Raw genomic sequence first — 12,717 nt, 5'->3', positions numbered from 1 at the left:
GCGAGAGGGATGGCGAAATTAAACACGGAGTGGTGTTCACGTTTTTAAATCACATCCATCCATCAATCTCGACTTCCAACCTTGTCCACCTCATATCATTTGCTCTTCTTTTTTATCTTCTTTTTCTTTTTCCAACTGCTTTATTTGATTAAGTGGTGAAAAAAAAAAAACAAATTTGGATCACCAAAACTATTTTTATTTGACAGTAATGTGATTTCTATATATGAGATCCTCCAACTCACATGATGTTCGTTAAAAAAAAAAAAAACTCACATGATGTTCATTACATTAAATCAACAATTCTTTTATATGGTCATGGATGGATTTGGATTTGTTCAAGTGTGTATTGATATGGTGATGCATTGTGTTATTTTAGTGAGGTACACTCTCTTCTAGTGCGTGTTCAGCCTCATGGCTATGTGATTTCTACTTAGGAATTGAAGCTGTTGATACTCGTTGTGCGCTGAGTAGAAACACCAAAAATACTTGGCCATTAGACGTTACCAATTTTGGTAACCCGCATTTAGTCCTACATTAAAGAGAGATGAAAAGTCGCTACAATTTTTGATAACCCACATTTAGTCCTACATTAAAAGAGAGATGAAAAGTCAAACATTCACTATATTTTCATGTTTATCCTCTCATTTATGGTAAGCAATCACTCTCTCTCTCCTCCTACTTTGTCAATACTTTTACAAATATCTGACTTAGGCATCGGAGAGTCGTAAGCCGGCAACCCCGGTTTACCCTTTGACCTTTGTTCATGATTGACAAGTAATGGAGTTTGAAGACACTTGTTCTCTCGATGATCCTCAGTTCCCTCGCTGGAATCCACAGAAATAAAGGCAAGGAGACCCGTTATCTCCCTATTTATCCAGCTTTATTGCAACAAAAACAAGCTGCAGGTTTGCTTCCAAGTATTGAAATTCGTATGGATGCTCCCTTAGTCATTCACTTAATTTTTGCTGATGATAGTATGTAATATGCTCAAGCTTGTTTGGAAAATTGTTATCAGCTTCAAGAGCTTATTGAAACCTATGGGAAAGACTCAGGTGAACTAGTAAACTTTAATAAGAGCTCAGCCGTTTTCAGCGAAAATGTTTCTAAGTACATGCAGTAGGAAGATTCAGGTCTCTTGAGGGTGGAGATTGTTGATTCTCGTGAAAAGTATCGGGGCTTCTTAACTTTTGTTGGTAAAAAAAAAAAAACAAAAAAAAAAAAAAAAAAAAAAAAAAAAACTGCTTTCTAGTATGTCAAAGATAATTTGGCCAAGAAGTTGAAAAATTGGCAAGGTAAATTGTTAAGTGGAGCAGGCAAGGACGTTTGGATTAGGGTGTTGAGTCAAGCTTTGCCAACATATGCTATGAGTGATTTAGCTTACAAAAAGTTTTTGTGAGGACTTGGAGCAAATGTGTGCAAGATTTTGGTGGGGCAGTACACTGGACAAGACAAAAATTTATTGGAAAACATGGGATGCATTGTATAACCCTAAGGAAGAAGGAGGGTTAGGGTTTCAAAGTTTAGCATATTTCAATTCAGCTATGTTAGCCAAGCAAGCTTGGCGAGTTATCATAATCCTTTATCTCTTATTGCTTGGATTTTATGAGGCTAAGTACTTCCTTCGAACACCTTTTTTAGATAATCGAACTGCATGCCTCTCCATTTTACTCTTGGAGAAGTATTTTCTCCACAAGAGAATTGCTTTAACAGGTTTCGATCTTATTCGCAAATAGGGAATAGTGAGCAAGTACGTGTCTGGGATGATTCTTGGATTCCAGGGTTTCCTACTCACAAACCAGATGTACCTTTACCAGGTGTAAACGTGCCTACCAAGGTTAGTGAGCTTTTACTTAACTCTAGGGCATGAAATGAGTTTGTTGTTAGGAACACGTTTCCTTTTTAGGCAGACCGCTTTTGAATATCCCATTGAACTCTAGAATAGTTGAAGATAGATGTGTATGGAGACTAGAACGAAATGGCTTGTTTTCTATTAAAACTGCATATCTATTTTCTTTTGCTCATTCTAATTCTAAAAGAGCCTTATTACTCTTTCAGTTGGGGTGGATTTTTGGAAGAAGATTTGGAAGGTGGTGATACCTAATTCTGCTAAGGTACATGTGTGGAGCGTGTGCCATGATATTCTTCCTTCTCTTAAAAGGTTACATTCTAAAAGAGCTATTTTGGAGTCACAATTTTGTGTATTATGTGAGGCTAAATCTAAAACTACTCTTCATCTTTGTCACAATTGCTCGTTTACCAAGTGTTTGGCTCCAATTTTGTTGCAGCTGGTCAACAGTCTCTTTTCTTGCCCGGGCGTGCCAGCACCGTTCGGGTGCGGTCGTCGAGGGTGTCCCTTGACCTGACTTCTATCAAGCGATTGTAGACGAGGAGAGCACCAACCTCGTCGTGGGATTCTTTCTGCCTCGTGGTGAGGACTTTGCTGAAGTTTCTTCTTGTTAACACAATCGATACTCAATATTGTAGATCGAGCAGAGCGACATCACTGGGAAATGTTGAGATCTTGCTAAAGCGTGACTTTAGCTTGGCTGTGTTGCTAGGGCGTTACCCTTGCTTGGCTGGTTCTGTAACCGTTGTGGTCGCGGCACTACCGTCGGCTCCCGAGGAGACTAGGACCGAAGCACGTTGACAGAGGGTTTGGTGGCACTGAAAGTCGGCTTCTGAGAAGACTAGGACTAGGAGTGTGATCACCGGTAAGAGAAAGAGAAGGAGAGGAGTTGTTCTTAGAGAGGTTGCTCTAGAGAGAACTTAGATCATCTTAGAGATGTTTTGATGTTGTGTTGTGAATGTGTCCTTTAGAATGAGAGGAGAAGGTGTTTATATAGGGAAGAAAAAGAAGAGTGAAATGATGAGTGGAAGAAAAATAATGAAAGTGGAGTATGAAAGTGATTTGTAAAATATGGAAAAGATAGAGAAATGATGAAATGAAAGCAAGGCATGAAGGTGCAAAAACAAGGAAGTGATGATGATCTATTAAAGAGATTGTAGTAGAAAAATATATCCAAGGAAAAAAAGAAAAGCATCTAGCTTTCTTCATGTGGGTAGGAAACATGAACATGTGAATATTGAGTTGGTTTTAGGTCAGTTTCTGCCCCTTTATTCCTTCAATTATTTCTCCAACAAGACTTCAGATTGAGCCTTCTACTTCTTCATAAAAAATGTTCCACTATGAGTGTAGATCATCCTGACAAATTTTCAGAGCTTTATTCCATGCGGTTGGGCTGGAAATGCTGCTGGACCTCTTACAGGTCCAGTTTTCCAGTTTTGCTTCTGTAGAAAATTGGACTGATTGTTTGAAGGCCTTCCACTCAAAAAAATCTCTGGCACTCTTCATAAGAAATTATCCTTGGGATGTCTAGAATGGATCTGCAGAGTTTCAACTCATTTCAAGTTCATTTGGTCAGTCTGCCGCCCCTCCTTCCTTGTTTAGCTCGGTTTCTCCTAGCCGAAGTAGGAAAATGTGCTAAAGTTGACTTTTCATGTTTCCATGCTTCCATAGTAGGCTTTATTTAGCCTCTAAATATATATTTCGAACTTGTCGACAATATATAGCTTGAGCCACTGACATTGGCTCAATTTCTCCAAGACACGCATTGTCAGGCCAAAATGCTTATTTTTGGTCCAAACATTGCCCCCTAGACCTCGAAGTCAAAGGTCTTCGTCTTGACTGAATGGGTCTTGAATCAACACTACTCTTATAATGTTGTTGCTCCAAAGCCACTTGTATTGGCTTGACTGTTTCCATATAGGCCTCTAAATAGGCCATAAAGCTTGAATGCCACTACTGAATTGCCTTTGTCATGAACTGACGCTTCCTTTGCCAACTTTATTGCCCCCCATGGATCTGGCAAAACTTGGGCAGGTTGTAGTAGATCAGAACTTTAGCGTGTCCCCCATGCGAAGGAGACTACTTTTGATCGCGAATGAGGATCCTTCTCTTCCTTGGTGGTAGCTTCGCCATGTGTATAGCAGCAAGTATCTACCTTTGGCTAGCTCTCTGTTGAGAATGCAACTGCTGCAAAAGAAGCCCAATTCGATGAACCTTTGGCTGCTTCTGAAGAAATGGGCCGCAACCTGGCCCATTTCAGAGAACGGGCCATTTAGGCCGAAGCTGGTGTCATTGTGGCGGAACTCCGCGTGAAGGAACTTTGCTTGAAATTGAGCTTCATGGGCCAATCTCTGTAGGCCCCCTCGAAAACTGTTCCGTCTCCTTACACGTCAATAATCTCTTCTTTTCCGAGATTTAAGGCATTAATCACTCGTTGAAAAACAACGGTCGTGAAAAAATAATCTCGTGAATAGAACAGTTACCTCCTCGAAAACCGCTCCTCACATGCTGCTAGTCCCTTTTTTCCCGAGATTTGGAATCACTAATCTCGATTTACTGACATCGGTTTTGAAATTGAGCTTCATCCAAGGGTGGGGATTTGCCTGAAGTCCCTATAAATAGTTGTATTTCGGGAAGGGAATACTCACAACAACTTTTCTGAAATATTCAAGATGGCCTTTCAGTCCTTGCTTCTTTTTCTCATTCTTCACAAATCTTCCCCTCATGAAATGACCTTTAGCCTCTAAATTTTAGGCTTTATGGCGTAATCTTAAGCCTGGGTTAGGCCTCATGGCGTAATCTTAGGCAACCCCTTGTTTCGTCCTTCTGGGAGTCTGGATGGAACATGCCAGGCTTCAGATTGGTTTAGAAACACGAGGGGGCTCCAAGTGTGGGATCTCCGGTCATGTAAGATCATTTTTTGTTAGGATCCCCCACTTGGAGCAAATCGGGGAAGGGAGGGAAGCCAAATTGAGGTTCGTCTTTCCTCCTCTGTTTCCTTCCTTCTGGACCCGGCCTGTGTTGTGCCCTCCAGATGGAAGGGGCTTTGGTTCTCACCTCCTTCTCCCCCTTTCTCTTCTTGATAGAATCTTGGAGGGATGAGAAGGGATGGACTCTTTGAAGGAATGGGTTCAAGCTACAGAATGGCTGTTCCTGTACTTCACGTCCAGCTAATGGTGGTTACCAAGGCTAAAGGGGGTGCAGAGACTCAAGCTGATATTCGGTTCCTTCACTCTCTGCCCCTCCTTGGGATAATGGCGCGGCTCAACCCGACGTTGGATTCCATAGCTGTTTCCACTTGTGAAAAGATTCAGAAGATATCGGAAGATTCATGTTTTGTATTCTAGCCACTTTTGGCTTTGTAATGAATGTACTGCTTTTGGCCGCAAAGCCACTTTATGAATACAATAATATTTTCTTATCCTGATATTCAAATATCCGTGAGAAGCTGTGTCAACGTGTCTCGCAAGGCCCCAAATATAGGCCCCCATAGTTGTATATTGAAAATAATACGAACTTTTAAAATATGCTCCGCATCAAAAAGAGCCTCGCGGCGAGGGTTTTGAGAAAATATGTATCTTTTGGATCCACTTGCTGGCTCCCAACTCAAAACTCTTAGCGCCAATAATTCCTTCTTTTCCGAGATTTAAGGCACTAATCACTCGTTGAAAAACAACAGTCGTGAAAAATAATCTCGTGAAAAGAACAATTACCTCCTCGAAAACCGTTCGGTTCCCTCGTACCAATAATCCATTCTTTTCCGAGATTTAGGGCAACTTTAATCACGCTTTACTGACACTCAGTTTGACTCTTCTCTTCGACCGTCCATCCAAGGGTGGATATTTGCATGCATATATCTTCCTCCACAATCTCCAATCCCAAAACCATTTCATCAACTCCAATATTTCTAACAGCAATCTTTCTTAATTACTTGTCACCACCATTCTTCAATTCTCGCATTCTCTCAATCCTTCACCAATGGAACCAAAAACCCAGCAACCAACCGAGGATGGAGGAAGTAACAAAGCAGCCGGGAGTAGTGCTAACATGCTTTGTAGGCGGAACAGGTGGAATCCCACTACAGATCAGATAAGAATCCTCAAGGAGCTTTTCTACAATAAGGGAGTTAGGTCCCTAACTATAGAGCAGATTCAGAGGATCTGTCTCCAGCTGAAATGGTATGGCAAGATCGAGTTCAAGAACGTCTATTTTTGGTTCGTGAACCAAAGGGCTCGGGAGAAGCGGAAGAAGAGGTCCACTTCGGATGTTCATGTGCCCATGCAAAGATCAGGGCTTGTTGGTGATGACAATGGTACCAATTGGAAACCTGAGGATCAATATATTAACTTAGAATCTTCTGCATCTGCTTCTGCTTCTGCTTCTTCAGCTGGTGTGATTGCTTTTAACGGGCAGATGGGGAACTATGGTGGTTATGGATCTATGAACGTGGAGATTGAAACCCTTCCTCTGTTCCCCATGCATGGTGAGGACATCTTTGGTAACATGAAGACTACTTCCGATGGAGGTGGCGGTCACGGTGGTGGCTCTCACATTTCCCTTGAGCTCAGCCTTTCCTGCGAGGGCAAAGCTGGAAAAAGTTTCTGGAGCCGCTGACTCGGCTTAGTAGCTTTGCGAGTGTAGGAACACTTAGAATTGCCCCTTAAGAGTTGTATTAATGATTTTTTTTTTTTTTTTTGTTAGGCTAAATGGGCTTAGTATTGTATAGTGTTGCCCCCTAGTGTTGCTAGGCATAGCGAAGAAATGATTATGGGCCTCAAAAACAGGCCTTCATGAATGGGCTTCGCGAGTGTAGAAACACTAGAATTTCCCACGAAGGCTTATGCGAAGAGACTGGCTAATAAATTAATCCCTCAGTGTTTTGACTCCTCAGTAATTATGGATTGCACTAATTTTTTTTTTAATTTTTTTTATTTATTTATTTATTTTTTTTTTTTATAAGTAGTTGAATTCAATAAGACAATGTGAATCAAGGCTTAAACATGCGGCCCAAGTATAGTCGCCTAGACACAAATTTTCTTTCAAATCCTTTGGGCAACCTTACTGAAATGGCTAGGTGGGGGAGGGCGAACAAGAGAGGCAGAATCCATTTTGGCATGAGCTACTCCCATATAGTGGTTTAGGCCCATTTGCATGCACTTCTGGATTCAAGAACCTGTCATGAACGTTGTCCCCTTTCTAGACACCATTTCACATAGGCTATACTTACTAAGATGTGAAAGGTCATAAGTGTGAAGACAATTCAACAAGTGTTAATAAAAGCCGCCCTTAACCTTAAAGGACTTGAACTAGGCATCAATAAGGAGTTTAGGCCAATATTAACAAAAGAGACTTCACCTATTCCGTTATGATTCACAACCCCTTTACCAAATTCAACTTCTTTTTTTTTTTTTTTTAATGAAAAGAAAAATAGAAACGAAAAATTAACAAAAAATTAAAAGCAAAGAAAGAAATAAGCTAGCAACACTATGTTTGGCTAACCTCTAGAAGACCACGGGGGAGGCCATCTATACTTCATTCCAAGCTCCGATGTATCAAAATTTGTAGGGTAAAAATCCCTCTTGTGAGAGCTCATAGGAAAAGAACAAAGACACTTCTCGTTGAAGAATTTGGAGGAATTTGGCTCGTGAGAGGGGTAATCTTGCCCCTCAAGTATCTTTGTTGGTTGACGAAGCATGATCTTCAATTGCACTTTTGGAGATGAAGATGTTTCAAGATCGGCTTTGTCGCCAACTACCATGTCATAGAACATGGTGTCTTTAGGATTAGCCACAGATTGGCCATTATAGACGACCACTTGCTGGTCTGAATTCTCCATATCAAGAGCTTCACTTGCTGGATAATTGTAAACAAGAGTTAACTTGTATTGATGATACTCAAATTTACAGTTGCGAAGGACAACTTGGCCACTAGAATAATTGTTCTGGCCATTCATGCAACGTGGGTTGTAGATGTGCCCTCCACATATATCAAAGCCACCGCTTGGCCTTGAAGAATATATGAAGAACTTCAAGTTGAATTGATTAATAAAGCCACAAATTGGCTTCTGTAGACCACAACTTAATTGATAATTAAGTTGGTCCTGATTTTGATCACCTTCCCCATGACGTCCAGTAGCAGAGTCACAATTAAAATGATCATGAACTTGCTTCTTTTGATCAAAGGGATGATCATGGGCCATATCTTGCCCCCCATGCATCTGATCAGTGGCCACGTATTTGGCTTGATCAGTGGAGAAATCACATATTTGTTCAGAGACAACTTTCTTGTCCGAAGAGCAATCTTGTTGATGACCTTCTCCATGCACAGCCTCTGTGTAAGGCTGTGACTCACCAGTGAGACCCTTAGGTTGATTGCCACCTATAGGCAAGTTAGTCTCAGAAATGACCTCTTCGCGAGCAGCTTCTTGATGTTCCAATTTGCCTTGCTGCGAATTAGCCAAGCTGGAACCTTCCTCGCGTAAGGTCGCGAACTCCGATGAGGTCTGTTTGTGCTGGGTCGCGACGACATTCATCAACTGCTGGTGGTTTTCTTGGGCTGGTTGAGTCACGTCAGCCAGCTGCTCCCAAGTCTGCCACGACCCTTGTTGGGCCGATTGGAAAAGTTCATCCATCCTCTTCTGCTGCGCCGCCAGGATCTTTTTCAAATTCGCATAATACGAAGCAGTGTTCTGTTGAAAGATAGCAAGTCGCTCCTCTATGCTCGCATTCTCCCGGACAGGTATGCGCACGAAGACAGGCATGATTTCAGGAATTTCTTTTTGTAAAGATTTTCCTCTGGCATCCCAATGATGGTGAATACAAAAAGACTCTAGTTTAGTCCCACTGGGCGTGCCAAAATGTTTGTTTTGATTTTGCTGCAGCTGGTCAACAGTCTCTTTTCTTGCGCGGGCGTGCCAGCACCGTTCGGGTGCGGTCGTCGAGGGTGTCCCTTGACCTGACTTCTATCAAGCGATTGTAGACGAGGAGAGCACCAACCTCGTCGTGGGATTCTTTCTGCCTCGTGGTGAGGACTTTGCTGAAGTTTCTTCTTGTTAACACAATCGATACTCAATATTGTAGATCGAGCAGAGCGACATCACCGGGAAATGTTGAGATCTTGCTAAAGTGTGACTTTAGCTTGGCTGAGTTGCTAGGGCGTTACCCTTGCTTGGCTGGTTCTGTAACCGTTGTGGTCGCGGCACTACCGTCGGCTCCCGAGGAGACTAGGACCGAAGCACGTTGACAGAGGGTTTGGTGGCACTGAAAGTCGGCTTCTGAGAAGACTAGGACTAGGAGTGTGATCACCGGTAAGAGAAAGAGAAGGAGAGAAGTTGCTCTTAGAGAGGTTGCTCTAGAGAGAACTTAGATCATCTTAGAGATGTTTTGATGTTGTGTTGTGAATGTGTCCTTTAGAATGAGAGGAGAAGGTGTTTATATAGGGAAGAAAAAGAAGAGTGAAATGATGAGTGGAAGAAAAATAATGAAAGTGGAGTATGAAAGTGATTTGTAAAATATGGAAAAGATAGAGAAATGATGAAATGAAAGCAAGGCATGAAGGTGCAAAAACATGGAAGTGATGATGATCTATTAAAGAGATTGTAGTAGAAAAATATATCCAAGGAAAAAAAGAAAAGCATCTAGCTTTCTTCATGTGGGTAGGAAACATGAACATGTGAATATTGAGTTGGTTTTAGGTCAGTTTCTGCCCCTTTATTCCTTCAATTATTTCTCCAACAAGACTTCAGATTGAGCCTTCTACTTCTTCATAAAAAATGTTTCACTATGAGTGTAGATCATCCTGACAAATTTTCAGAGCTTTATTCCATGCGGTTGGGCTGGAAATGCTGCTGGACCTCTTACAGGTCCAATTTTCCAGTTTTGCTTCTGTAGAAAATTGGACTGATTGTTTGAAGGCCTTCCACTCAAAAAAATCTCTGGCACTCTTCATAAGAAATTATCCTTGGGCTGTCTAGAATGGATCTGCAGAGTTTCAGCTCATTTCAAGTTCATTTGGTCAGTCTGCCGCCCCTCCTTCCTTGTTTAGCTCGGTTTCTCCTAGCCGAAGTAGGAAAATGTGCTAAAGTTGACTTTTCATGTTTCCATGCTTCCATAGTAGGCTTTATTTAGCCTCTAAATATATATTTCGAACTTGTCGACAATATATAGCTTGAGCCACTGACATTGGCTCAATTTCTCCAAGACACGCATTGTCAGACCAAAATGCTTATTTTTGATCCAAACACCAAGCAAGTGCTACAAACTAATGTGAACATGAGTTAAGTCTATTATGTTGCACAAACTTGAATCAAGTAGAGTATAGGACCAAGAAGTGCTCCAGCTTGTGATGTTTTTCTAAGGTCAGTCTCTAGGCTGCGTGATTATCAATTCCATAACGCTTAATCAATGAATACTGGATTGCATGATACAAGGAACGTGAAGGGAGTGCACCCTCCAGTTGCTGTTATGAAAGTCAACATTGATGGTTCATTTGATCATGGTACGAACAATGAAGGTTTAGGGTTTGTGATAAGAGATTCATCTGGAGTGATGATTGAGGGAGGGCTCGTCCTTTGCGCAACCTGCTTTCTCCATAGCATGCAGAGGTTCTGACGTGTAAGGTAGCTATAAGTTTCGTAAAGAAACATAACCTACAACCTACTATAGTAGAGACTGATTCCAGTCTGGTGTAGTGCCAATTGACTAGACCTGCAGGGCCGAATGCTTATGTTAGGACTTGGGACGTATGTATCAAGATATAGGGGAGGTTTTAACTTCACAATCAACAATGAAAATTGTTCATATTAGGATGGGTGCCAATAAGGTTGCCTATTTATTGGAAGCTCATGCTAGCATGTTACATTAGGAGAGCTTCTACGATCTTCTACACCTAGGTTTTTGTTAGTTGCAGTTGTAGGTGAAATGTGCAGAATGTAATCCGTCTACATTTCCATAAAGGCTGACTTCATTATCTCAAAAAGAAGATGAACAAAAACCCTAGCGAGATTTTCTTTGAACCCTAGCGTTTTCTCTCTACAAACCCTAGCACCCTAAGCGGTGACTTCTGCCGTTTCTCAACTTCTTCACTCTTCAATGGCTTCAATCGATGCTGTTACTGCCAGTTTTGCTGACTCTCTAGCACTTGCTGATGGGAGTGACGCCCCGGATCTGGGAAAGATCGGAGGAGGTCTTATTCGCCGATCTTCTCAGTCTTTTCTTCTCGAAAAACCACTCACTCGCAAACCAATTGATCCTGCTGCTTTCAAATCCCACTTCCTTCGGACGTGGATGGTGAATTTAGGATCCAGGAACGGGCGGATAACCGTTTCCTATTTTTCTTTGATTATCTCCGTGATCGGAACAAAGTGCTCAAGGGTGGTGTGTGGTGCTTTGATAAGGCTCCGGTCTGTTTGGAGGAATATGACGGATTCCTCCCTATTGCTGACGTCCCTATGAAGCATGTCAGAGTTTGGTTTAGGTTTTCTGGCATCCCTCCTCTCTATGAGGAACCTGACAACTTCATACTCATCGGGAATCTTCTGGGAAGCTATTTGGACTATGACAAGAAGGAATTTCGGAAAGGTACCATCCGTATTTTGTTCTCTCATGACATCTCCAAACCTGTTCTTCTGAAGCATCGAGTTTTCTTGGCGCCAGGTTTTGAACCTATACTGCAGTTTCAATTTAAACATCTTAAGGGTCGATGCCCTCAGTGTGAACAGATCACTCACTTTGGAGCGAAGTGTGAGGCTGTAGTTTCTACTCTTAGGGTTTTGAAGTTTGGTGGCGGCCCTTCTACATCCAGCGGTGTTTTCTTTTTCTCGACTCAGAATAGCCGAGATTTACCTATGCCCTCTTCTACCTTGCTGAAGAAGAAGAAGCCGGTCATTCGGCGCTTAGAACGCTCGATTTCTGGGTCTGCTGCGAATGAGGATACCATGCACACCATGGTAGAACTGGAAGGTATGGATCAAGAGACTGTCTTGCAAGACCTAGCCTCTGACTTGGTTTCAGCGGTTCCATCTGAACCCGGATCAGAAAACCTAGTTGCTGCCCCTGCCCTGCAAGGTGAGCAAAAGACAACTCTGACCTATACGAAGAGAGATCGACAGGAAGCAAGTGCTCCTTCGCTGAAGAAGTTCAAAACTATACTTGGTGGCAAGCTTCTATCGCTTCATGCTGATGCTCTTGGTTTGGTTGAAGTTAAGGATGATGTTGCAATTGTGACACTGAAGAAGAAGATGGGTAGGCCACTTGGGAGTAAGAACAAGGGTCCTCGGACTCAAAAGAAGGTGGGGATGACTTCTTTACACCTCACTTATCCATCTGCTACTACTGCCCAGGCAGCTGGCCCTAAAGGTAAAGGCAAGGGGAAACTTTAAGTATCATGCTTGTGTGTCTAGCATTTGAGGTAGAGTCTGGTGCTATATAGGTTAGCTTCTCTATACGTACACCAATTGAGGTCTCTAGGCAGTTAGGGTTGCTATGGCAAGAACTTAAATAGCTTTGGAGTTTGTTTTACTTAGCTAGGCACATCAATTATTGTGCTTATTATGTTTACAATGAGGTCACCTGTCATATGTTTAGCGGCTTGTGTCATTCAAAACTCTTGGTATGAGACAACTTATGATGAAAGTGTCTTATGGCCATAGATAAGTAATGAAGTTATCTATTTCTCAAAAAAAAAAAAAAAAAAATCAACGGATTTTTTATAAGTAAAATTTGGCCATATGAGAATTAAAAAAATATATATTTCATTTCTTTTTTCCATTTCATCAGAATTTTTATTTAAAAAGAAGTGTGGTCCTGCACTCATCCCTTTCCTATTTGTGATAGGGTTTAATTAGGTCACTGTCCACCTTGAATGGAAGTCTT

This window comes from Rosa rugosa, chromosome 6, assembly GCF_958449725.1.
Source record: "Rosa rugosa chromosome 6, drRosRugo1.1, whole genome shotgun sequence".
Taxonomy (NCBI): domain Eukaryota; kingdom Viridiplantae; phylum Streptophyta; class Magnoliopsida; order Rosales; family Rosaceae; genus Rosa; species Rosa rugosa.
Note: the sequence above shows the minus strand (reverse complement) of the source record.